This window comes from Sus scrofa, chromosome 16, assembly GCF_000003025.6.
Source record: "Sus scrofa isolate TJ Tabasco breed Duroc chromosome 16, Sscrofa11.1, whole genome shotgun sequence".
Taxonomy (NCBI): domain Eukaryota; kingdom Metazoa; phylum Chordata; class Mammalia; order Artiodactyla; family Suidae; genus Sus; species Sus scrofa.
In genome coordinates, this window is record NC_010458.4 from 22,910,597 (window position 1) to 22,936,589 (window position 25,993).

Consider the following 25,993-nt stretch of genomic DNA (forward strand, 5'->3'; position numbering starts at 1 on the left):
CTGATGCCCATTACCTCTGCCATTCATTTTGCCTACAGCTTTTGTTTTGTTTCCTGAAGGAAGTCCAGGATGTCTTGCAGTGAGAGCAGAATGTGGCAAGGAGGAAGCCAATGCAGAGACACTGGATGCTTTCATACCTGCAAGTGAATAAGAAGAGGCGGGCATTTCTAGCTACAGACAGGTGTGGGAAGTGTGGGTTCCCCTGGAGCCACCTGACCTCCTGGCCAGGAATGGGGATGTGGCTAAGGACTGATGAATCACAGACAGACTGGGCCTTATAAGCATCTATTTCACCTGCAACTCCAAGTGAGTATACTGGCAGTATACTCACTAAAATCTGGAATTTGAGTAAATCAGGAGCTGAGACCATGCTTTAATGATATCCTCAGAGCCTCAGCCGTAGGCACTCAATACATATGTACTGAATGAATGAATAGCCTGGTAGGATGGGATCATAACAACTACAGAGAAACAAACTACTTACTCTTTTTTTTCTGTCTTTTTGCCTTTTCTAGGGCCACTCCCATGGCATATGGAGGTTCCCAGGCTAGGGGTCAAATTGGAGCTGCAGCTGCCGGCCTACACCAGAGCCACAGCAATGCGGGATCTGAGCCACGTCTGCAACCTACACCACAGCTCACGGCAACGCCAGATCCTTAACCCACTGAGTAAGGCCAGAGGTCGAACCTACAACCTCATGGTTCCTAGTCAGATTTGTTAACCACTGCGCCACAATGGGAACTCCAACAAACTACTTACTCTTGAGTACACCTAAGATGAGACCGGGAAATGCCAAGATCAAGGGTATGAGCTCCATCTCCATCTCTCCCCTTGTGCTTCTTTATCTTGTGTTGGCACCAGCTTTCTCCATTACAAGGACCTCTGAAGAAGCAAGGAGGTTGAGGACCATCTATCTTTTTTATACACTTATTTGAAAAATTATTTTATTGTAGGAAAAGCAAATAACATAAAATTTACCCTCTTAACCATTTTTAAGTGTACAGTTCAGTTGTGTTAAGGACTATCTCTTTTTAAGGGAAGTTTCTGATACCTGAAAAATATATAAATTTTCGGAAATGAGATGTTGTAGGAGAAATGGCTATAGGCTGGCTTTCCAGAATTTAATTTTTTTTCTTTTTTTTTCTTTCTTTTTTGTCTTTTTAGGGCCATACCCATGGCATATGGAGGTTCCCAGGCTAGGGGACTAATTGGAGCTGTAGCTGCCACCCTATGCCAGAGCCACAGCAATGTGGGATCCAAGCTGCGTCTATGACCTACACCACAGCTCATGGTAACACCAGATCCTTAGCCCACTGGGTGATGCCAAGGATCGAACCTGAAACCTCATGGTTCCTAGTCGGATTCGTTAACCACTGAGCCACGACGGGAACTCCTAACTTACTAAGAAAGTACTAAAAATTGGTGCTATGTTTTTATGATTAAAAAAATCCTTCAATAGTTGAGTTTAGAAGAAAGAGATAACATGGTGGCCATGACTATGATAGATGAAATGGCTGCATCTTCAATCTTGGGCTTTCTCATATGATATGAAATCTTAGGTATCACATTCTTCTTTATTTCCTCTTTGGTTAAGTGAGCATATATAAAGCTGGGTTGCAGTACCACAAATCACCACTAGGTGCCACTACTTAACATGACAGTAAAGAGTGAAAAATGAACAAATTTTCCTTCCTCCTTTCCTTTCCAATTTCTGCTCACTGGGTGCCAAGCTCTGTGTTAGGCCTTGCAGCAATAAACAAGACAAAGCCCCTGGGTTAGACCGACAACTCATTACAATAGGTTTGGAAGCAGGGAATATCTATGCTACTGGAGGACCAGTTGGGCCTGTTGGGGTAATGCAGCTGTGGCATGAGGTGGCTTGAACCTGGGCAGGGACTTTGGGAATGGAGAGGGATTTTTGCTTTTGGAACCACTTGGTGGGTTCATGTTTCTGTGGCGGCCATGGATCCAGATGGCCCCACCTCCCTTGATCACTGTCTACCAGGGGTTGTGAAATGGTCACATTCTAATCCGTTGGGTTTGGTTCACACGGCATTATTCTTATCATCAGCATTTAAATGTGTAATGGTCCATTTATTTCCAATTGTTAGTTCCCTATTATAGTATTGCAATTTCAAATCTGCCCCCTTCTCTTCAGATATGAAATTCACATTTCCAGGAACAAATTAATTAGACCATTAGTGACTTAGATTCCTAACCTGCTAAAAGGAAAATTGTTTGACTAGAGTACCATGTTCAATTAAAGTCAGCAAATAGGGCACTAGGGAGCAGAAGAAAAACCAGAAATGAAAAAACTTGAAGCTTCTTCTCTGTCCAGTGGCAAGTTGCTCATCAGTGTTGGGAATTTCCCTATATTTCATCATGACCAAGCGCAAACATATGTGTCAATCAACCTATCACAAAATGAATGATTATTAATATAGATTCAGAGCTTGCTGGCAATCCTAAGAAGGGCTTGTTTGCAATGTCTCTATAGAAGCATTACGTTTTAATGGGTATTACTTGCCAAAATAAAATACAGATTTTTAATATTTACTGGATGGATACTGGCCCATCTGAACCAGGTTAAATTGGTGAAATCTTCCTATTCTCTCGATAAATACCTTCCCAAGCACCCTTTTCCTCCAGGAGAGACTTTCCCCAAGAGCACCCTAAGCCCACTCCCCTATAATCTGATTATAAAGAGGTTGCATCTGGCATGAAGAGGCTCCAGCTCCCCGCTCCATCCCAAGGTGACTAGTCTTTGCCCTGAACCATAATGACTGTTAAATACTTTGACCAGCAGCCCTGCCTTTAGGTGACAGTCTGTGGCCTCTGGGCTGGACCATGCAGCCTGGCCTCTGGAGCAGGGCCATCACAGATGGCTTTGGTGTTTGGGTTGGTTTTTGTTTTTAACTTTTAATTGGAAAAGCTATTTTATTTTCGGCAGTGTTTACATTTCCATAGCGCAGTGCTAACCCTGAGCAATCTGGAGAGGATTAGATAAAATTTTACAACTCCAGGGAAACAGAAAATTATTTTTTTTTTTATTTTTGTGGTTCCAACACATTAAAATAATGTTTTTTTTTTTTTTTTTTCCAACCATTGAAAGCTACTCCAGGGACATAGTTAAGCTCTTTATAGTCAGCATCAGGTAGCAAGCAGTACTGCTTTAAAAAAAAAAGATAATAATACTAAACCTATTTGTACTTTCTAAAATCAAGCCTGTTTGCCTTTCCTTCACGAACAGTGCATCTATGGGAGACTCGAAGGCCCATCTTAGAGGAACTTGTTCTTTCTCCTCCAAGAAATTGTTTTGCATCTAAGAGAAACACGTGTCCCGTTTTAATTAGAAACTGGTGGGCACCAGGCTGGCTGGCTGGCTGCTCGGGCCGCACCGTGAACCGGAGGGCTGAGTGGAGGCCAGGGAGCCTGAGCGTATCTTCAGGGTAAGATATTTGGTTACACAAGGGAGGGGAGCTGATGGCCAGTCCTCTGTTTGGAGACAACTTTCTGGGTGGCAGGAGCTAAGGATAGGGTGAAAGAAAGTGATACACTGGGGAAAGGGGTGAGGCGAGGAGAAGAGGCTGGCCGTCTGTGTCAGTTGTGGGGAGGGCAGCCTCTTCTCTTCCTGCGTCTCCCCGAAACCCAGCCTATATTGTGGGACTAAATCGTGCTGGGCTTCGGTTGGTGCTCTGTTCCACTGGTCTACAGCCCTTCCTCCTCACTGTCCCCGATAAACCCACTTCTCCCTGCTTTGGCTAACGGGCTGTCTGGCACCTCCCTGCAGGTTTTCCTGAGATGGTAGAATCGCGGGGAAGGTAGGCTTTCCTTGAATTCCCCTCACTCTCAGGCAAAGGCAGTGGTTCCCTCGTCTTCCCCCTCCACAGTTGGAATTTACTGTTTTTATAGCTCCTGTCCCATCACATCCTAACGGGGCCTTACAGACCGCTGTCCCCACTAGGATGTGAGCCGTGTGACACCCATGACCAGCCCTTCCACTTGTTTGTAGAGCCAGCATCTAGCGCCGTATCTGCACAAATCAATTCAGTAAGTGGATTAAGTGTCTGTCGACCGAGGGCAGGCAAAATCCACACTAGGTAGGAAACAGCCCTGACATTATTGCGTGTATTTCCCACAGCCGTGCTGCTTGCAAGGATCCAAAGTGTAGTAAGACCGGGAAGGACATGGGGAATCAGGATTAATGAGTCACACGGGCAGCAGAGTGAAGCAAATACCAGTTAAAAGTTTGGTTTAGTTTAATGGTGTGAGAGCCAGGAAATTTGTTGGTGCTTGATGCTGAGTAGTAGCTCAGATAGGTTACCTGACCCTCCAAGGTTAATCTCAGACATTCTGGACAAATCAATATACTCTTTGTATAATTTAGGGTCCTTTTGATTGCGTTTTGCATTTTCCGAGTACGTCGTTGGCGTTCTCTTGGAATTAGCAGAGCCCCTTGGCTGAACTCCGGCGAGAGCCACGGCCTGTCCAGGCGCTTTGAGGGTATTAGCATCACAGCAGTGGGGGAGGCGGAGGCCGTCCTAGTACCCAGGCCGTGTCTGGGGCTCAGGCTGGTCCCAGGACAGCATGACCCTGTGCTGGGACAGACTGTTTGCAGACTGCTGCTTAAAATGATGGCACCTCACCATAGTCATTAAAACCAGAATATCTGGGAGTTTCCACTGGGGTACAAGGGGCTCCTGCGGCATCTCTGGAGGGCTGCGTCACAGGTTGGATCCCTAGCTGGGCACAGTGGGTTAAGGATTCGGTGTTGCCACAGCTGGTGCGTAGGTTGCAACGGCTGCTGGGATCTGACCCCTGGCCCAGGAACTCCATATGCCACAGGGCGGCCAGCAAAGAAAAAGAAAAAAAGGCAATACCCAGAATATTTGGTTTCTCTTGACCAGCCCATCCCACGCTGCGCTAGAACAGTGGGAGGAATGCAGGCTGTGAATGGTTTGCTCTGCATCAGATGCACACGTATTTTTATGAGAACTCTGTGATCTTCGTTCCCTTTGCCTTGGGATGGGAGGAGAGAAGGCTGGCAGGTCGGCAGACTTTCAGTCGTGCTAGTTCCAGAGTTGGGAAGAGCCCGTTTGACTCCCAAGCTGGATGGGGCCTTTCTCTTGGACCCGAAAAATTTATGACCTGATCCGCCAAAAGCCCTACCACAAAAACCGCATTGAGCTGGTTACACATTATCTTCCAAACATCAGCTCAAATTCAAAGGACTGTCTGGCCCCCTGACAATTAGCCCGTGGCTTCTGCACAGTGTATTATTGTACCGCGCTTCCTTGGGAACTATAATTAGGTGATGGTGTAAGGGGTCCGTGGCACACGTTTGAATAGCGACTCTATTTGGGTCATGATGTCACACTCGCTCACGCCGGCCCCTTCTCGTTATATGGCCCTCGCTGGAGTGTGCTTGGAATTCAATACACATGAAATCAGACCTTCACTGAGTTCTCCATGAAGTAATGATAGCATTTAGGATGAATCATATGGGAGGAGAGGTCCTTTCCATACCTGAAATAATTATGACTTCAAAGCCGAGAGTTCTGGGAGCCTCACTTTTTAGCTCTTCAGTGGGGACAAGGCCCTCAGCCTCTCAGAGACGTCCTTTGTTCATCTGGAAATGGGGCTTATAATGGCTTATCATGGGTTACGCTGTATAGTGTGCAAATGACCTGCCTGTTTCTCCCCCAGCCCCCACCTAGTCAGTGACCACATCCTGAGCCTTCCACCTCTTGGGTACCTCTCAGCTCCTTCCGTGTTTCTCCGTCTCCATGGTGACCGTCCTCTCTTACCTTGGACCATTGCACCAGCCTCATGGCTGGTTTCGCCGCACCCCCTCCTATCTTTCTCTACGGCTGCTTCCCCACGGATGTCTCTGAACAATCACCAGGAACATTGTCTCAAGCTTAAACCCTCCCAGTGGCAGCTTGTGCTCTTAGGACAAAGCCCCGATTCCTCATCTTGACCGGGAGGATGCTGCATGACCTGTCCTTGTCCTTATCCCGAAGCTCCTGGCATGCCACCCTTCCCCTCACCCCTGCATTCCAGCCGAAGCAGCTTACTTTCAGCAACTCGGATACATCAAGAACTTGCCCCGTTAAAAGCTCTCTGCACTGGATGTTCCTTCTGCCCAGCATGTTCCCTACCCCTTCTCAGTGCCCTCCCTGCCCCGCCAACTCCAGATGCTCCTTCAAGAACTAGTCTGAAATGCTACTTCCTTGGGAAGTCCTCCTGAGACAGCCTCACCACCCCCCATCCTATGATCTCCTGAAACACAGCTGTGCTCTACCTCCTTGCATGTGTCATAACTCCAACTAAGTAATTAACTGGGAAAATGTCTGCTTACAGTCCGTCTCCCTCTCTGAACAGTATCTAGGATCCAGTCTTATTCCCAGTACACTAAATGCACATAACTGATAAAACACTGTGGGGCAGATAAAGCTTGTTGCTCCTCTCAGCACTTAATGCTGCCATTTAAAAAAATTTTTTTTGGAATTCCCATCATGGCTCAGTGGTTAATGAATCTGACTAGGAACCATGAGGTTGCAGGTTCGATCCTTGGCCTCGCTCAGTGTTTAAGGATCTGGTGGTGCCATGAGCTGTGGTGTAGGTCACAGACTCGGCTTGGATCCTTGCTTGCGTGGCTGTGGTGTAGGCTGGCAGCTATAGTTCCGATTGGACCCCTAGCCTGGGAACCTCCATGTGCCATGGGTGTGGCCCTAAAAAGACAAAAAAAAATTTTTTTTTTTTTGCAATCAAATACCCTCGGGAGGTACCTTTGCTGTTTAACCTCCAGCCCCCTCTTGGTTGAGAGGAACGATGTGCCTGTGCGAGGGAACTCGTCTCTGGGGTTCTTTCCCCCAAGGGCTGGGTAGAAAGCGTGGCGGGAATCAGGAAGCCATTGGCTTGCTGAATATCAGAGCTAAAAAGATGCTTAGGGTTCAGTGAACCCCATGGCCACATTTTACAGGTGGGGAAACTGAGGCCAAGAGAAATTGAGTGTTATGTCCAAGAGCAGAGCTAAGGAATGGATTCAATGACCCTAAAATATTCTTTTATCAGGCATTAATATACCCATACAAAAATATGTATTTACCCATGATGTGTGGAACATTTTCTAATTTTCATTTCTATTGCCTCATTGCTCCTCATAGCAGCCTTGAGAAGAAGGTAGGGCAAGCTTTATTCATCCTCGTTATCCAGATGAGGAGACAAGAGCAGAGGGCCTGGGTCATTTACACCTACAGCCAAGGTCAGCCCAACCCTCATGTAGAGAAGCCTGAGGCTCTGAGCTTCTGATTCTTGGGTGAATATTTTTCCCACTGAATTCCTCTGTTCCTCTTACAAGTAGATACATGGGCACCGTCATTTCTGGTAAGAGATGCATTGGCCAGGGAGCTCCAGCTGAGAGCAAAAAGTTCTGTTTTGTTTTCTGTCTTGCTCCTTTAGTGGCTGCGAGGTCTGTGACCGACCTTCTCTTCCCCCACCCCCACCCCGGCCAGGTGCCATGGCATAAAGTCAGAGGTGTGGGAAGGGAGAGCGTGTAGGCGCTTCAAAGTTGGCTTCATCTGGGCTCGAGCCCTGACTCTGCTCGAGCAGAGTCAGGGCTCTGCGTGACCTTAAGCACATTAATAGGAAGCTCTCTGAGCCTTGGGTGTCCGGCTCAAAAATGAAGGTACTGATTGTCTGTCCCTGGCTTTGTTCAGGATTAAACGAAATCACACTTATAAGACACACACAGAGAAAACAGAAGGTGCTCCATAAACACTATTTATCCTAACATCCAAGGCAGCCTGAAGCAACAGAGTTGAGGAAAAAAAGGTCAGAAAAGGCCAGACTTTGGGTAGAAGAGGTGTAGGGGGTTGTCAGAAGGGCAAAATGAACTTGGGGTTGTGGTTGAAAGGGGAGCAGGTTTGCAGGCTGATGGCAGGTTGTATTTTAGCTGCAGTCTCAGGGCTGCCTCCTGATTTCACGAATCCCCCTGTGTCCTGCAGGTTGCACGAGCGTGTGCTTGCTCCCTGGTTGGAGCTGGGGGAAAAGGTGGAGGCAGCCAGTGTCCCACCCAGCCCCGCCCCCCTTCCTCCCCCGCCCCCCCTTCCTCCCCCCACCCCCCGTCGTCACCTCCAGCAGCGCGTCAACACATTTCCGCACATACGTGTTTCCTATTTCTGCATTTGGAGGGGGAAAGTTAAAAAAATAAACGGGAGCAAATGTTTATAAATTTATCTGATTGCCAATCTGCAAATGGTTCCATTCCTAAAAACATTTGGGAGCTGTTGCTTTTCTAAACTGTGACCTTGCAAAATGCATCCAGAAATGGTGCTTTAAGGAACGACTCAGCTGTGAACCCTGTCATTGTATGACTACCTTTTTTTGCAGTTTGGAAGTTGACGTCTAAAACACCATCCTTCATCCTTAAACTAGAAAATATAAATTAGAGTGGTTTCTCATTATCAACATTTAAATTAAAATTTCACGGCAGACCCAGGAGCAACAAAGAGGGATTGTGGGAAGTGGTGGCAGGTGATCAAAGTAGAGATTTTTTTTTTTTTTTTTTTTTTTTTTAAAGAGCCCAGGTTATTCTTGGGGAGGGTGATCTGCTCCGTGGCTCCTGAGGCAGAAGTCATGGCCTTGTGGAATTTACCAGTCCAAGGGCTGTGCCTGAGCTCACACGCTCTGTCACTGCATTTTGTCTACAGATCAAGGGCAAGTCCAGGAGCAGACCCAGCCGCCCCGAGCTCCAAAGACTAAGATGAAAGCAGACGCTGTATTAGTTCATTTCCAGCACGAAATCACTGTGGCAAGGTCCAGAATCCCACATTAGCACAGTGAGCTCGTTCTTTCCTTGTGGCAGGAAGCTGTAGAACTGAGTTGAGTTAGAAGAATCAGATGTCTAATGGGGGAGGGAGACAGTGTCTGAGTCGGCCCTGCCACCAGGGCCCAAAGGCACCAAGTCCCCAAAGCAAGGGTCCTGTTCCTTTGGCAGGACACTGCCCACACCTGCATCCTTGAGCACACAGCTCCCATTGCCACCAACCCCCATTTGGAAGAGCACATCTCTTTTTTTTCTAAGGAAAAGACAAAGCTTTCTCTCCTCCTCCTATTTTCTGAGGATTGAAAAATGATGATTTCAAGTCATTCAGTGAGATATTCAGGATGGCAAATTGAGGCAAGGACATGTTCCTTGAAATGTCTTCTACACATAAAGGAAAAGAAAGCAAGAGCTCTTACAACACATGTGGGGGTGGGAAAGTAAGAAGGTGGTCTCCACACTATTCTGATGAGCTTAGGTTAGTTTGTTTGCTGATGAGTTCTTGCTGGTGTGCAGTGGGTTAACTATCTCTGAGGAGGTGCAGGTTTGATCCCCAGCCAGGTGCAGTGGGTTAAAGGATCCAGCATTGCTGCAGCTGTAGCATAGGTCATAGCTGCGGCTTGGATTCAGTTCCTGCTTGGGAACTTCCATATGCCATGGGCATGGCCAAAAATAAAAAGGAAAAAAAAAATTGTTAAGGGCAAGGAACTGGAGCTCTCGTCAAGGCGCAGTGGTCAATGAATCCAACTAGGAACCATGAGGTTGCAGGTTCGATCCCGGGCCTTGCTCAGTGGGTTAAGGATCCGGTGCTGCCGTGAGCTGTGGTGTAGGTCGCAGATGTGGCTCGGATCCCATGTTGCTGTGGCTCTGGTGTAGGCCAGTGGCTACAGCTCCAATTAGACCCCTAGCCTGGGAACCTCCATATGCTGCGGGTGTGGCCTTAGACAAGGCAAAACAAACAAACAAACAAACAAACAAACAAAAAAACCAAGGAACCAAGCAGAGTCTAAATGGATTGGGGAAGACGCAGTGCTGGTAACCTTATATCTCTAATCTCTTCCCCTTCTCCTGAGCTTGGGATCCTACTGTCTACTGTCCATCTTCACCTTCAGGTCCCACGGGCTGCCTAAGTTCACCACACCCAGCCTGGAGAGCTCCTCCCCCAGCATTGGTGCCTACTCTGCACACCAGTGGCTTCGTCCACCCCATCATCCAAACAGAAATGTGGGGATGGTGGCAATCCCACCTTCTCCCTCTGCCCTCAAACCTAACCTGTTGGCACAGCAGTAGATTATTTCTTCTGTCCACGAAATGTCCTGCTCTTCCCCTCACTTTCCCGTCCCACCGTTATTGTCTTGTTCAGCGCTTCACCCTCGCCTTCCCCCTGGTCTGTTGCATTTACCTCCTAACTTGTCCCCTTCCTCTCCTCACACCTCCTTCAGGCCATACTCCACGCCGCGAGGGCCTTGATGTAATGATGATGCGACCCTCTGGGCTTCGTGTCACCTACAAGATACAAGGTGCAGGCTCTTTAGCGAGGCAGGCAAAGCTCTCCTTGACCTCGCTTCTGTCCATCTCTCTAGCCTTGCCTTTGACTTCCCTTCTCTAACCTCTTCACTCAGCTCACGTTTACCATGAACCTGCTTTGTGCTGGGTACCGTGTAGATGCTGGAGACACAGCAGTAAAAGTAACTATCACCCTGCTCCTTACAATCCGTCTACACCAAGCACATATGGTTGAAGGTTTGTGCCTTTGCTCACTCAGTGCTCTGTGCTGCTCCCCTGAGATGGCACGTTCTTTCTCCACTTCTCTTGACAGAAACACTCATCTTTCAAGCCTTAGCTCCCTTAATGGAGCCATCCCAGAACTCTCTCTCCCTCCCAGTTGCACCTGTATGGGGGGCTTTCCTGTGCTGGATGTAGTCTAAGGCAGGCTGCACCCCCTGTGACCTGCGTGACCTTGGGCAAGTCACTGTGCTTCGGTTTCCTCATCTATGCAATGAGGACGATGATATTGCAGAGAAGGCAAAGCTTTACCTCTGCCCATATTAGGTTTTCAGCTGGGAATCCTCAACAAAAAGATTAACAGGAGAATAGTTTATTAATGCGTGCAGTGCACACATGGGGGAGAAACAAAAAGAGTAAAGAGTAACTCAAAGCAGTAGCTTAGAATGACAGCTTATCCAGCATCTTCCACAAAGAGTGGTAAATCCTCAGAGTTCCCGTTGTGGCTCAGTGATTAACGAATCCGACTAGGAACCATGAGGTTGCGGGTTCGATCCCTGGCCTCTGGATTGGGGATCCGGTGTTTCCATGAGCTGTGGTGTAGGTTGCAGATGCGGCTCTGATCTGGCGTGGCTGTGGCTTAGGCTGGCGGCTACAGCTCCAATTGGACCCCTAGCCTGGGAACCTCCACGTGCTGTGGGTGCGGCCCTAGAAAGTACAGAAAGACAAAAAAAAAAAAAAAAAAAAAAAGAGTGATAAATCCAGAGAACTGATAGGACAAAGGAAAGCAGTTTTAAGTGTCTAAGGGCTGCAAACTGTGGGAAGATGGGAGGGAACTAATAGAGTGAAGTTTGTTTGCAGATTCCTCCAGGGCTGATAAGAATCTGTCTCTAGTCAAAAGGGAACTTATATCCTGCCTTTCGGCAGAAAAGGAGGAGATTTTTCTGAAGGTGTTGCTTCTTAATTGCCTTTAACTCAAAATAAGTTGATGTCCAAGAGGCATATCTGGGGGTGGCATGATCTGGTTGTTATCAACCTCAGTTTTGAAATGCTGTTTTCAACATTGTCTAGCCCATTGTGCCCCCAATAAATATTAGCTGCTGTGATAATGATCATGGTGTTGGCAGCAAGGGAGAATGAAGCGGTGCAGCTACTGTGGAAAGCAGTTTGGTGGTTTCTCACATAGTCAAACAGAGTTACCACACGATCCAGCAATTCCACTCCTAGGTATATACCCAAGAGAAGTGAAAACACGTTCACACAGAAACTTGTACACAAATGCTCATAGCAGAATTATTTGGTTTTTTTAAAATTTAAAGTATAGTTGATTTACAATGTGTCAATTTAAGCTGTACAGCAAAGTGACCCAGTCATTCGTATATATGTATATATATATACACACACACATTATACATATATACACACGTACACAAATACATACATAGATACACACACGCATTCTTTTTCTCATATTATCTTCCATCATGTTCTATCACAAGAGATTGGTTATAGTTCCATGGCAGAATTATTATTATTTTTTGTCTTTCTGTCTTCCTAGGGCCGCACCTCTGGCATATGGAGGTTCCCAGGCTAGGGGCCCAATCAGAGCTGTAGCTGCCAGCCTACACCACAGCCCCAGCAATGTGGGATCCAAGCCACATCTGTGACCTACACTACAGTTCATGGCAACGCTGGATCCTTAACCCACTGAGCGAGGCCAGGGATTGAACCTTCATCCTCATGGATGCTAGTTGGGTTCGTTAACTGCTGAGCCATGACAGGAACACCTTTTATTTATTTATTTATTTATTTTATTTTTTTATTTTTTAGAATTATTTGTAATAACAAAAAAGGCAGAAACAACCCAAATGTCCATTGACAGATGAGAGAATAAAATTGTGGTATAGAATACAAAGGAATATTATTCAGCCACGAAAAGGAATGGTGTTCTGATAAATGCTACAATTTGGATGAATCTCAAAAACATTATATGTCAGATACTTAAGGGATGAGTTGGGGCTTGTAGAAAACAGCCTTCCAACAGTTTGTTTCAAAGTGATGTCTGTGAACATAGACCTGAAATGCTAGGATTTGGATGGAAAAGGAGGAAGGTGTTTCCAAACAGCAGGTAGTGTGGGAAGATGGTCAAACAGATACCAGGGAAGATGTGGGTGGGAAGGATGGAGGGATTCTTGTCAGCACTGGTCAGAGGGTGGCAAGGAAGAAGGAGGGTGGACAAGGTGTCACGGGCACCACCCGGAGGCTGTGCAATCCATGCTCTGGGGAGGGTTCTGAAGCCAGGACAGTGAATGAACAGTGAGACTCAGGGTTAAGGGATTTGGGAGGATTTTATGGCTATGATTTAGAAATTTGGGGAGAAATAAGGCAGCTGTAAGGAAAGACCCCAACTGTTGGAGTGCCCAGAAGAGTGTGCTTGGTAAAGGTGAGACAATCAGGATTCAGTAGGGTCTGCAGCTAATAGCTGGGGGAGTGCCACCAACCCAGGTCTAGACAGTCCACGTGGAGATGGCAGATGCCACGGGTCAAGTATGGCAGAAAGAAGAGCTGTGCCAGGGGGGTCACTGACCTGCTTACTCAGGCTATATCTCCCAGTCCTCTAATTCCTGCAACTGGAAGGAATGGACGTTACCTTCCTTGGGTTCCTGCAGCCTTTTGTACCTCCCTCAGTTTTACCTGGATCTTCTTTCCTGGTAGATTGGGAGCAGCTTGAGGGCAGAGGCTGCGCCTTTGTCACCACACGTTCAGGCAGAAAGTGCTCACTGTCTGCTCACTTGATAGAACAGAATCTCATCACTTAGGGAAGAGGTCTGTACTCCAGACACCCACAGAAGAGGAAAGTGCCTTCCCGGTGGATGGTTGCAAATGGCATTCCTGACTTGCTGCCTGCTGGGGACAGGAAGAAGAACTCCCATCCATCCCCTGGAAGAGGAATGAGCAAGTCCTTAGGAGGGGTCGAAGATCATCGCTTTTCTTCTTTTCTCCCAGCTTGTGCAGTTTTGCATGTGGGGGTGCATTTTGGTGGGGAGCCTAGAAGGTCTCTTCTTGGATAATGGTATGTTTGTGTCGGGAAGGGATGAAAGAACGTGGAGGAGACCTGATGTGTGATGAAGGGGAAAACAACCAGGAAGAGCTCCGCTGACCAGCCTTGACCAGGCACACAGGCCAGGCTCCAGGCTTTGGGAGCAGTGAGGTTGTGATCAGGGAACCTTCACTGGGCTGGGTCTCTGATGCTCTTGGGAGGCCCTGGACCCTCCAACGGTGTTTTGGGGCTGTGCTTAGTGGACTGGTGGCAAGAGTGAGTGTTACATGTGCACTGCAGCTTCACATCTGGGTATTAGCAGTTCTTCAAGCTGGTGTTACTTGCCCAATAGGGCTTTTCATACAAATTCTTCAGCTTTCAGCGTTGAATTGACTTATGATTATTTACCCTCACTCTAAGGCTAGGAAGGTATTTAGAACCAGCCCAGGTTTGTTCAACATAATAACAGTTCAATATTCTTTTTTTTTTTTTTCGTCTTTTTGCCTTTATCTAGGGCCGCTCCTGCTGCATATGTAGGTTCCCAGCCTAGGGGTCTAATCAGAGCTGTAGCCACCGGCTTACACCACAGCCACAGCAACGCGGGATCCTTAACGCACTGGGCAAGGCCAGGGATGGAACCCGCAACCTCATGGTTCCTAGTTGGATTCGTTAACCACTGCACCACAATGGGAACTCCCCAGTTCATTATTCTTAAACTACTGTCTTCATTGCGTCTTTCCACGATAAACCTCTCCCACGGTCTGTGTTGTTGCTGCTCACAGCATGTTTTGAGGACCGGCATCACTGACATCGTCTGGGAGCTTGTTAAACATGCAGAACCTCAGGCGCCCTCCCATAACTGCTGCATCGGAATCTGCAGTTTAACAAGATCCCTGGGTGCTTTCTACACACTTTGAAGTTGGAGGAGGTCTGGTTGACGTAGACGGAAATAATCATAACTTATTAGCTGAACCTCATAGCCCTCATTACTTCTTCCAATAAATATTCACTCCAGGATTTCCTAATCTAAATCAGTCTGGTGCCCTTAAAAGCTCTCTTGTAATGTGTGTGCTTCGGGCTTTTAGTTTCAGACTTCATTCTTATTTTTGTTTATAGAAATTTTCCAGTATTTGTTTTTCCATAACTGATTTCTCCTGAGAGTCTGCCTTTATTTCCTCATGATTCCTTTCCCCACAATCCATCTTGTGTCCTCCCCACTTCCACATCAAGCCTGAAATTCCGGAGTGCTGTGTATGAGACCCCATAGTCTCTTTCTGGCCATGAGTTGGGCAGCCTTCAGAACATGCCATTTCATTCATTCACACTTCTGTTTCTTTGCCCAGCTGGAATCCCCCTTGGAAGTCCTTTTACCCATTGGCTCATGCTTTCAACAATCTTGAAGGAGATTCCGATTGGCCAGCTGGAGCCAAATGCCAATGTCTCAATCAATTAGTATGGCCAGAAGAAGCCACATGACTTGCTAGGAAGCCCTTCCTAGAGACATCAAATGTGTCAAGGCCACACTGAGCCCTCCTTTCTCTAAACTATGTCTATGCCTATGATTTGGGCACTAAGTTCTATGGACCTTTGTACTGAGATGACAGCTGGTTTATATGTTAACTAAGACACATCACAGTGGGTTTTGCTTTTTGCTTTAAATTTTGAAATATATATATATTTATTTATTTAGGCTGTGCTTGCAGCATGCAGAATTTCCTGGGACAAGGATTGAACCTAAGCCACAGCATTGACCATACTGAATCCTTAACCACTAGACTACCATGGGACTCCTTGACATACTTTTAGAGAGAAAAGTTGTCAAAATAATAAGAGGGGAGCTCCCATATACCCTCTGGCCAGCTTCTCATAATGCTAACATCTTCCATAACCACGTACAGTGATCAAAAGCAGGAGATGAACGTGGGTACAATACCATTAATGAAACTACAGAGCTTATTGAGAGAGGTTTCCCCAGTTTTCTTCCTACTGTTCTTTCCTTGTTCTAGGATCTAATCCAAGAGCCCACCTTGATTTAGTTGTCATGTCTCCTTAGTCTCCTCCAACCTGGGAATCAGTCTTCTGTCTTTCCTTGTTCATCTCAAACTGGACACTTTTGAATAGTGCTGGTCACTCTTTTGTAGAATGTCCTTCAATTTGAGTTTGAGGCTTTCTCAAGGCTAGATTGAGGTTTTTGCATTTTTGGCAAAAATGACAAAAGAGTGCCTTTGTGTACCGAGGTGCATCACTGTATTAGGGAACAAGATATCAATATACCTTGTTACTAATGACCTTAGCCTTCATCACCTGGTTAAGGGGGCTTCTGCTATTTCTCTACTATGAAGTTGCTATTCTCCCCTGTGTAATTAATTACTATCTTAGAAGAAAGATTTTTAAATTATGCAAATATCCTTTTCCCCCTCAGATTAGGCCCACTAATTTTATTTTCTAATATATTTGCCCACTTGTGGGTCTACCTACAAAATGTGTCATTGTGGCACCCACCGTGTATTTATTCGTAAACACTCAATTGTGTGAGATAATTCATCCCCTATTTAAATCACTGTAGTAGAGTTTTCTATTAACTGAATTTTCCTTGAACTGTCTTTTTTAATTTATTTTTTATTACTCAAATGAATTTATCACATCTGTAGTTAGATAACGATCATAACAATCCAATTTCACAGGATTTCCATCCCACAACCCAAGAATATCCCCCCACCCACCAAACTGTCTCCTCCGGAGACCATAATTTTTTCAATGTCTGTGAGTCAGCATCTGTTCTGCAAAGAAGTTCCGTCTGTCCTTTTTTCAGATTCCACATGTCAGTGAAAGCATTTGATGTTGGTGTCTCATTGTATGGCTGACTTCACTTGAACTGTCTTTCTAATGGAGTCCATTATAGTAGGGTTTTAATCTGATAAACGGCACAATAAAATAAACAAAGCACCTTTTTTTATCCACCCATCCATCCAGTATTCCTTTTATTTTTTTTGTAAATAAAAAAATTGATTGCCAATCTTCATATTTCTCCTAGTTATGCTCTAACTGATGTCCCCTACTCCTTGCTGTTCTGTTTGAACTGTTATGTGAAATTGCTGTTTTGGCCAAATGAGTAAGCCAAGATAGGAACATTAATTTTTTTGAGCAGATAGATGTCAAAATCATTCTGAAGGAAGAGGTGCCAAATTGTTTTGTCAGCTTGTGTCTTCCCAGAAAGTGGTCATGACATCTGCTGTTTGTATCTGCCTAGCATCCCTTGTTCCCTTCTTTAGGTCACAGCACCCAACTTTCCTTTGCAGAATCTTCCACCGTGTGTTCTTAGTCCATGCAGTTTAGTGGAGCTGGCCCACACCAGAGGTGGGTACACACCCTGGGCCAGGACAGAATTAGCCATCCCTCTGGCCAAAGTAATTGATGGAGAAATTGGCATCTGGCTCTAGCTGGCCAATCAGAATCTCCTCCAAGATCCTTGGTGGAATTATCCCTGGGTATTTAAGAAAGTAGGATTAAAGCCTGCAATTTCTACTGGACATCTTTTCTGCCATGTGGGGAAAAACAGACAGAGCACAAGGCCAACACAGTAGAAGACAGTGAAGTGGGAGAGAGTGAGAGGGGTCTATTCCTCATGATGTCACCTGGATCTGGCCTTTCCTGAAGCTAGATCCACCCTAGGACTTTTCAGTTACATAGCCAGTTGGTTCCCTTTCACTGTTTGATGCAGCTTGAGTTGAGTTTCTACTACTTATAACTCAAAGTCCTGGCAAATACAGATGCTTTTTGAACTTCTACTACATGTGAGGGCACAGGCTTAGGGCTCTTCAGGACTCACAGACAAGCCAGACGTGGCCCCTGCATTCAAGGAGTCCTCAACCTAGCACAGAGCATAGGATCGGTGCACAAATATCCCCAAGAAAAGGGCCATGTGATCAGCTTGATCCACCCCTGAAGAGCTTGGCTGTAGGACCACAGCAGAGGGAGTGATAAGTACCATCTGGGGGGAGTCTGGAGCATTAAAGAGATGAGGGACATTATTCCAGGCAGAGGGAAAGGCTTGGGCAAAGGTCCAATGATGGGAAGTGTAAACAGTTCAATATGTGTTTCGAACTTCTATGGGTCATTCATTGTGACTGAGGGGGAAAGCTTAGGTTACAAAGCAAGACTTGAGAGACAAAAAACTAGAGAACAGATTTGTTTGAAACAAATTGAGGAGGCTCTGGCTGGCAGTCTGAGGGACTGGACTGGTGGCAGGAAGGTAGAGAGGGATCTTGAGTAGAGGAGTGAGATGAGGTTAACTTGGCAGCAGTGAGCAGAGCTGGCGCGGGAGGCTGGGAGGCAGGGGACCCGTCAGGAGACCAGTGCAACTGGCCGGTGGAAGCTCAATTTGGGGCTGGGAAGGACCAGATGGAAAAAGAAGGCTGGAAGCAGCTGGAATCCCAGCCTCTGAGAACATTCTGCCGAGAGGCTTTGGCCATATTTGCTCAAGAATCTTCCTCATCGTATCATTTGAAAGCCATACTTTTTATTTCATGCTAAACATTGTCAGAGGGAGCAGTGGCAGATTCATCCTGAACATGAGCCAACCGGCCTGGCATGCACCCTTTTAACGGCATTCCAGAACGTGGGGCCTGGCAGACTCCCTCAGAACCCTGGCCCTGCTCAGGCTCCTGCCTAACCCGGGCTTGGGATGTCAGGACGAGCATCCCTCTTCTGGCTTGATGACCTCCCGAGCAGGAAAGTTCCAGAATGAGACTCCAGCCCGCTCCCACACGAGCCCTGCAGAGCTTGGCCCTTCTTAGAGATGCCACCACTTCCGCCTCGATGCCATTCTATTCACACCTTCACTCTTTCTCTCCCATCCTCCACACACACAGCCTTGAGCAAGTCCCATGAGCAGGGCCATGGCTGACTTTGGCCAAGTCACCACCATCACATGCGTGGATTCCTACCGTGGCCTAACTGGCCTTTCGCCACCAAGGTCTGAAACTCACCAAAGGAGCGGGAACAATCCTTTAACATCACAAGCCGGATCCTGTCACCCTTCTTCTCTCTCTCACTTTTTTTTTTTTTTGTCTTTTTGTCCTTTTAGGGCTGCACCCATGGCAAATGGAGTTTCCCAGGCTAGGAGTCTAACTGGAGCTGTAGCCGCCAGCCTATAGCACAGCCACAGCCATGCAGGATCAGAGCCAGGTCTGTGAACTGCACCACAGCTTGTGGCAATGCCAGATCTTTAACCCACTGAGCGAGACCAGGGATGGAACCTGCAACCTCATGGTTCCTAGTTGGATTCGTTTCTGCTGTGCCAAGACGGGAACTCCCTGTCACCCCTCTTCTTAAAACCTTCTGGTGGCTTTCTACCTGATTGAGAATAAAATCCTAAATTCCTCTGACAGCCCCAGGGACTCTACGTGATCTGAGCCTCAGTTATCCCTTCAACTGGATTTCTTACCACTCTGCCTCCCCTCTGAGCCTTTTTCCGTTTGCTCCTCTGCCAGCTGCTCTCTTTCTCCTCATGGCCCATAATGAGTCTCATCATAACAAAAGCCCGAATCTGTCAGAATCAATGAAGGTCCACTGTGGTAACTAATAACCTCCACATTTCACTGGCCTGAGTAACACAGCATTGTTTCTTTCTTCTTTCTTTTCTTTTCTTTTTCTTTCTTTCTTTTTTCTTTTTTTTTCTTTTTGTCTTTTTGCCATTTCTTGGGCTGCTTCCATGGCATATGGAGGTTCCCAGCCTAGGGGTCTAATTGGATCTGTAGCCACTGGCCTACACCAGAGCCACAGTAATGCGGGATCCGAGCCGCGTCTGCCACCTACACCACAGTTCATGGCAATGCCAGATTCTTAACCCACTGAGCGAGACCAGGGATCGAACCTGCAACCTCATGGTTCCTAGTCGGATTTGTTAACCACTGAGCCACGACAGGAACTCCCCACATAGCATTGTTTCTTATTCACCAGGCCGTGTGTGCTGTGGGTTGGCAGAGTGGCCCTGGTCATCAGAGTCACTCCACATTGAATGTTGCCAGTTGCCATCCTATAGGAAAAGAAAGAGACTCTCAAGTGTCTCACAGTGGTAATTAAATGCTAGGCTCAGAAGAAGCAAATGTCACTTCTGCTCATGCTCTCTGGACAGTCACTGGCTCAGTCAAGCACAAGAAAACCCAACTGTGTAATTAACTACGTAGCCAGGAATGGGCGGGATCTGTCAGTTGATGAACGGATCTGTCCTTTGCTGAACAGCACTAATAAAGACCATGATAGCTGATTTTTATGTGTGTGTAGCACAGGTTCAAACCCCTTGGAGTGTCTTCCAGCCCAGCGATTGTGAACAATGGCAGGATTGACCAGCTGTTTTAGGGGAGAGGGTGGGTGGAGAACGAGGAAGAGGAGGAGGGTTGGTTACCTCTGCCCAAGCTCCGGGAGAAATGAGAACATAGCTGAGTTTGGCTGCTCACTGGCCCAGTGATACTTATAAGAAAATGTGGTAGATATTTCTCAGGTCCTTCAGGCTGAGGGTGCCTGTATACCGATGGTGGGCCAGGAAGGTCCCCCTACCCAGAAATAACTTACTTCTAGGGTCTGCAGGGTTTCCATCAAAAACCCAGTCCTTTGGTTCTAAGATAGCATTTCCAAGTTGGATCCAACAAGGCACTTGTGTTAGATGTCAACAGATGCTCCTTGGTCAAATAAGATGGTGAGATGCTACACAACAACATTAAGCAGGTTTTTCTTCTGCAGGCCTTCTCAGGACCTTGTTTAATATGTGATGTGTGCTCTCTGTTCCTGGGATGGGATCAAAATATGCAGCATCCCTCAATTTTTATTTTATTTATTTATTTATTGTTTTGTTTTTGTCTTTTTGCCATTTCTGGGCTGCTTCCGTAGCATATGGAGGTTCCCAGGCTAGGGGTGGAATCGGAGCTGTAGCCACTGGCCTACGCCAGAGCCACAGCAACGTGGGATCCGAGCCGCATCTGCAACCTACACCACAGCTCACAGCAATGCCGGATCCTTAACCTACTGAACAAGGCCAGGGATGGAACCTGTAGCCTCATGGTTCCTAATCAGATTCATTAACCACTGAGCCATGACGGGAACTCCCCCCAATTTTTAAAATAAGGAACCAGAGTTCCCATTGTGGCTCAGTGGGTTAAGAACCTGACATAGTGTCCCATGAGGATGAGGGTTCCATCTCTGGCCTTGCTCAGTGGGTTAAGGATCCAGCATTGCCTCAAGCAGCAGTGTACATTGCCAATGTGGCTTGGATCCTGCGTTGCTGTGGTGTAGGCTGGCAGCTGCCGTTCTGATTTGACCCCCTAGCCCCGGAACTTCTATATGCGGCAGGTGTGGCCCTAAAAAGAAATCAAATCAAATCAAATCAAGGACCCCTTGCCTCCGTGGATGTCTCCCTCGTGTTCAGATGCTGGTCTGGCAGCCTTCTCAGTCCTGTGGAGTTCCCTGTGGAAAGCAGACATCCCCAGGAGAGGCTTTTTGTGGGGGAAGGAAAGCAGTGCAGACCAGGCTTCGGGAGGGTGGGACTCAACAGAGGGGTCTGTGGCGACCAGAGGGTCTGAAAGGGAGAGGTCAGGTGAAAGGTCAAAAGTGATCCTTGCCCCATGGATGGATATGGAGCTGGAGCCCCGTGGCCACCCGCAGCCTCGCTCAGCCTCGCTCTCCTGCCCAGCGAAGCTCTTCTGTTCCACTCACCAAAGCTCCGGCCTCTCCCCAGCTCCCCTTTCTCAAGCCAAGGGCACACCAGGCCGTTCCTAGTCTGGCTCAGCTCTGAGTCCCTTCTGTGTGAAATGCGCTTTCCTCCCAGCCCCCTTCCCTCCTTTAAGCATCCGTCCGGCAGCCCCTCAGGAAGCCATCCCTGGTAGCCTTCCCCTGCCCACAGCCTCAGCGAGGTTTACTCTCCCTTGAGGCTCCCAGAACACACTGGGTCTCTTTATCACTGCTCTCCTCCTGTTGTGTTTTTATACTCTTATCTCTGTCCCTTTAATCTGGGAGTCCCTCCACGGCTTTATCTTTATATCCCTGTATCCTTCTCTGATAGGAGAGAGATAGGCAATAATTTATTGAATGAATGAGGCCCAGGCATAAACCGGAAGGGTGTTAAAATCCCCAACATGTCCCACTTGAAAGACTTGCCCAAGTCAAGAGACTCTGTTCGAGTGTTTGAAAACATCATCTTGTTTGTCATGCCCACCTTTGCTCCTTCTCTGACCTCCTGGAGCCTAGTCTTTTTAAAATTAATTTTTTATTTTTTTAAATTAATTAATGATTTTTTTTTTTTAATCTTTTTGCCGTTTCTTGGGCCGCTCTCCTGGCATATGGAGGCTCCCAGGCTAGGGGTCGAATCAGAGCTGTAGCCGCCGGCCTACACCACGGCCACAGCAACGCAGGATCCGAGCCGGGTCTGCGACCCACACTGCAGCTCACGGCAACGCTGATCCTTAACCCACTGATCAAGGCCAGGGACTGAACCTGCAACCTCATGGTTCCTAGTCGGATTTGTTAACCACTGCGCCACGATGGGAACTCCTAATTAATGAATTTTTTAATTGAAGTATGGTTGCTTTCTGGTGTTGTGCCAATTTTGCTGCCCAGTATAGCGACCCAGTCACACACACACACACACACACACACACACACACACACACACACATTCTTTTCCTTGTACTCTCTTCCATCATTCTCTGTCCCAGGAGATTGGATATCATTCCCTGTGCTGGACAGGAGGACCTCATTGCTTATCCATTCCAAACAGAATAGTTGGCATCTACCCACCCCAAACTCCCCGTCCATCCCACTCCCTCCCCCTCCCCCTCGGCAACCACAAGTCCAAGGTCACCATTCTCTCAAACGGACTCCATGTGTGTGAGTCTGGTTTCTGGAGTCTTCTCTCTGCCTTTCTCCTCGGCTGCCCCTCTGTGGTCTTCCCTCCTGATGATGTGGGACCTGAGTCCTTGCTCAAGAGGAGCGGCTGAGACTTGGAATGTAATTGCCCGCCTTTAGGTCTGTGTTTCCCTAAGCAGGAAGTTAATGCACACATCTAGAGGAGACAAGATAACTCGAAGGGCTGGGGGAGAAGGTTTTTTAGCACAAGTTCAGCTCTAATGATTGAATGAGAAAGGGGAAATTAGGAGGAAACGGCGGGAAGAGGCTTACTCTTAGCAGCACACCCGGGACTGCATCTTGTCTTCGTGGATGGGAGGCCTTTCTGCCTTTGTGAGCCTCTTCTCCATAGGAAATATTACAAATTATAGACCGGCGTTGTATATAAAGATGAGTTTAATCCGGGCCAGATTTGTTGCTCCCTCTTCCTTATGGTTACATTCCGTTTTTCTTCTGAGTTAAAAAACATTAAAATATTTTTTGGACCTCTAAACATCTCGTGGCCCCCAGGCACGTGTCTGCTGTGCCCTGTGCGATGAGGAAGTCAGCTCCGAGCCCACCACCCTGCCTGCTTGGACACACAGGGCCCTTCCACCCTTTAGGGGCACACTGTTCTTTCTGCCCAGCATGGCTGTCCCTCATCTCGTCCCTGCCCTTTGTCCCTGTCCACCTGACAGATTCCTGCCCATACTCAAGACCCAGCTTGAATGTCGCTTTCTCTTGCCAGATTTAGCAAATGAAAACACAGGATGCCCAGCTGAACGTCAGATAAACAAGTTGTCATCATTTTAGTAGCGGTATGTCCCAAATAACACGTTCCCCCAATGTTGCACGAGATATAGTTATACTAAGAAATTATCCATGCTTGTCTGAGATCCATATTATCCGGGAACCCTCCTCTGTAGTTGTCCCTGACTCATTTTTTTTTTTTCAGGATTTCTTCCCACCTGCTGCTGGCGGAGGCGTTCTAGCCCTTGCCATGCACCTGTCGCGGCACATCCTCCACCCCCTCGGCACTCCCACCCTCACTGTCACCTGCCACGAGGCCAGGACGTGGCAGCGTGTTAGGTGTCCCATGTGAGTAAATGGGTGCTTTCCCTTTCTTTCCCCAACTCTCTATTTATTTTCAGGGATTATGTGGCAGCATCTGGTTTAGATTTCACTCAGGATGTTGTGTGAGGAGACGAGAGTCAAGTTAACTCTTGCGTGGGATTGTAGTAACACTTTTTCTTAAAACAAAGACGTGTCCCAAGAAGACCCTTGGGGCTCAGGCCCTTCATTACCTGATGCAAAGAAGCTCAAGGCCGTGGCGGGCACTTATGTGCCCTCCCTGCCACTGTGCTCGGCGTGGCAAAGGTGGTCAATGTGAAGGCTCAGGCTCCCTCCTCCCTGTGATTCTGGAGCCAGCAAAAGAGCCATGGCCCGAGAGGGTCCCTGCAAGGGAAGAGGAGGGGGCTTTCTGATTCTGAGGCTTAGGTTCAGAGAATTCTGAATTTCCACCTTGACTTTGGCAGTGGCTTGGTTCTTTTCAAAGTTCCTTTAAACTGTTCCTTCAGCATGTGACACACAGGAGAAAACTGGGCACAAGCCCCGCGAGACCCTCGGAGCCTGGGCGCTCATGCCATCCTCAACAGCAGGGGTCCAGAGCCAGACACTTAAGGAGGGCGGTGTTCCTCTGAGGACCACTGCGAGGGGGAGGCTGCTCCCCAAGACTACGAATCAGCCAAAGCTCCGACGGTTCCAGGCAACTCGAGCAGAGTGAGGATTTGACGTGAGGAAATGGTGAGAGTTCCTTTTCTCATTGCTGCTAAGCATTTCCCAGCTTTCAACATACTCTTCCTTTCTCAGTTGAATGCAGTTTCCAAAGTTGGCCACTGGTTAATCATGGTGAACAAGAAACCACAATGCCCCAGCGTCCAGAATGGGTATGGGTATGTGTGTGCGCACATGTGTACATGCAGGCAGCTGTCCAGTAGTTTCTGCCTAGTTTCTACTCATGTCTAGTCCCCGCTCTCTGCTCATCCTGATGCTCGCAGGAGCAGGCAGCATGGCCCAAGGGGGTTTCCAGGGACAGTGACAGGGGTCGTGGGAAGAAAACAAAGTCATGGGCAGTGTTATGGTTCCATCCATGCAGGCAATTCTGCACACTCTGCCTTCCTGGTCTGGCCCTGGACCCCTGCTGTTGAGGATGGCATGAGCGCCCAGGCTCCGAGGGTCTCGCGGGGCTGGTGCCCAGTTTTCTCCTGTGTGTCACATGCTGAGGGAACAGTTTAAAGGAACTTTGAAAAGAACCAAGCCACTGCCAAAGTCAAGGTGGAAATTCAGAATTCTCTGAACCTAAGCCTCAGAATCAGAAAGGCAGGCTATATTCATTGGTCTAAGAAAGGTTCTGATAATTTCTTGTAACTTCAAAAAGATGTTATTGAGCTCAATGTTTTCCCAACTTATTTGATCAGAGAACTACTCCATTCTTTTTTTAGGAGTCTCTCACTTGATTAGTCATCCTGGGAACACACTCCGGGGAAGTGGTAAAGGGAGTGAGGTAAGTAAGAGTTTGCCTTCCTCTCTGCGCTCCAGACCAGAATTTGGTTTAGAGAAAGCATGCTGGCCTCAGCACTGCCCGGGCAGAAGGACTCCAGGTGCCCACAGTGTCTACCAGTGACTCTGTATGGGGAAGGGGAGGACATTTCAGGTGCTGCCCTGACTGCGATCGGCTGGAAAGCCTAGGCGGGTGGCCACTTAGAAGAGTCTTAAGAGGGTTAGAGTTTTGCTTGGAGTTTGAAACGCTGCACAAGGCCACCTTTTAATAGTTACAAGGCCGCCTGTGACCCAGCACGGGGTGTCTGTCATCTGAGGAGGAAGCATGCTCTCCTCCCCCAGCCCAGGGCCGTGGCATTTCCTCTCTTCAGTGTGTTTTTCATGCCGCCAGAACAACTAAGCTCAAGGCCACCATTTGCACAATTCCAGGGATTCTGCTACTTTGCCTTGGAGAATCCATGTGACTCACGTCACCCAGGGCTGTGCAAAGTGGTGGCCATGTCCAAATGCTTGCCTGCAGCAGGGTTTTGCCAGGTCACTCCTATTTTTTAAGTCCTGCCTCAATGTCACTGCTAGTTAAAGCAGACCCCTGCTATTTTCTATTACGTTATCCTGTTCCCTGTCTTCGTAAATGGTGACTCATTTATCAACGCCTGGATTCCTACATATTTTTACATTTTGAAATATTGTCTGTGTCCTCTCAACTCCATGATAGAGCAGAGATTTTTGTTTTGTTTTGGCCACTGTTGGATCCCTGGTGCCTTGGGCAGTGCTTAGCACAGTGCCACACCAAGTATTTGTTGAATGAATAAATGAGCATTGCAAGTTTTTCCCCACGTGGCTGGTGATTGGTTGTGGAGAGTTGATGGACAAGACCACTGACCAACCAATGGGCTGAATGGTGATGAGGGGGACGGCCTTCTGGCCTGAGCCAGTCCTGGTCCCAGGGACACAGGAGGAAGCAC

At 47.5% G+C, this 25,993-nt stretch overlaps 1 long non-coding RNA gene across 1 annotated transcript; it reads left to right on the forward strand.

Moving 5' to 3' along the window:
• LOC110257239 lies at positions 1,399–25,883 on the forward strand. Its single transcript, XR_002339590.1, has 3 exons — positions 1,399–3,449; positions 23,425–23,567; positions 24,971–25,883. It is a non-coding gene; the product is annotated as an uncharacterized LOC110257239 (long non-coding RNA).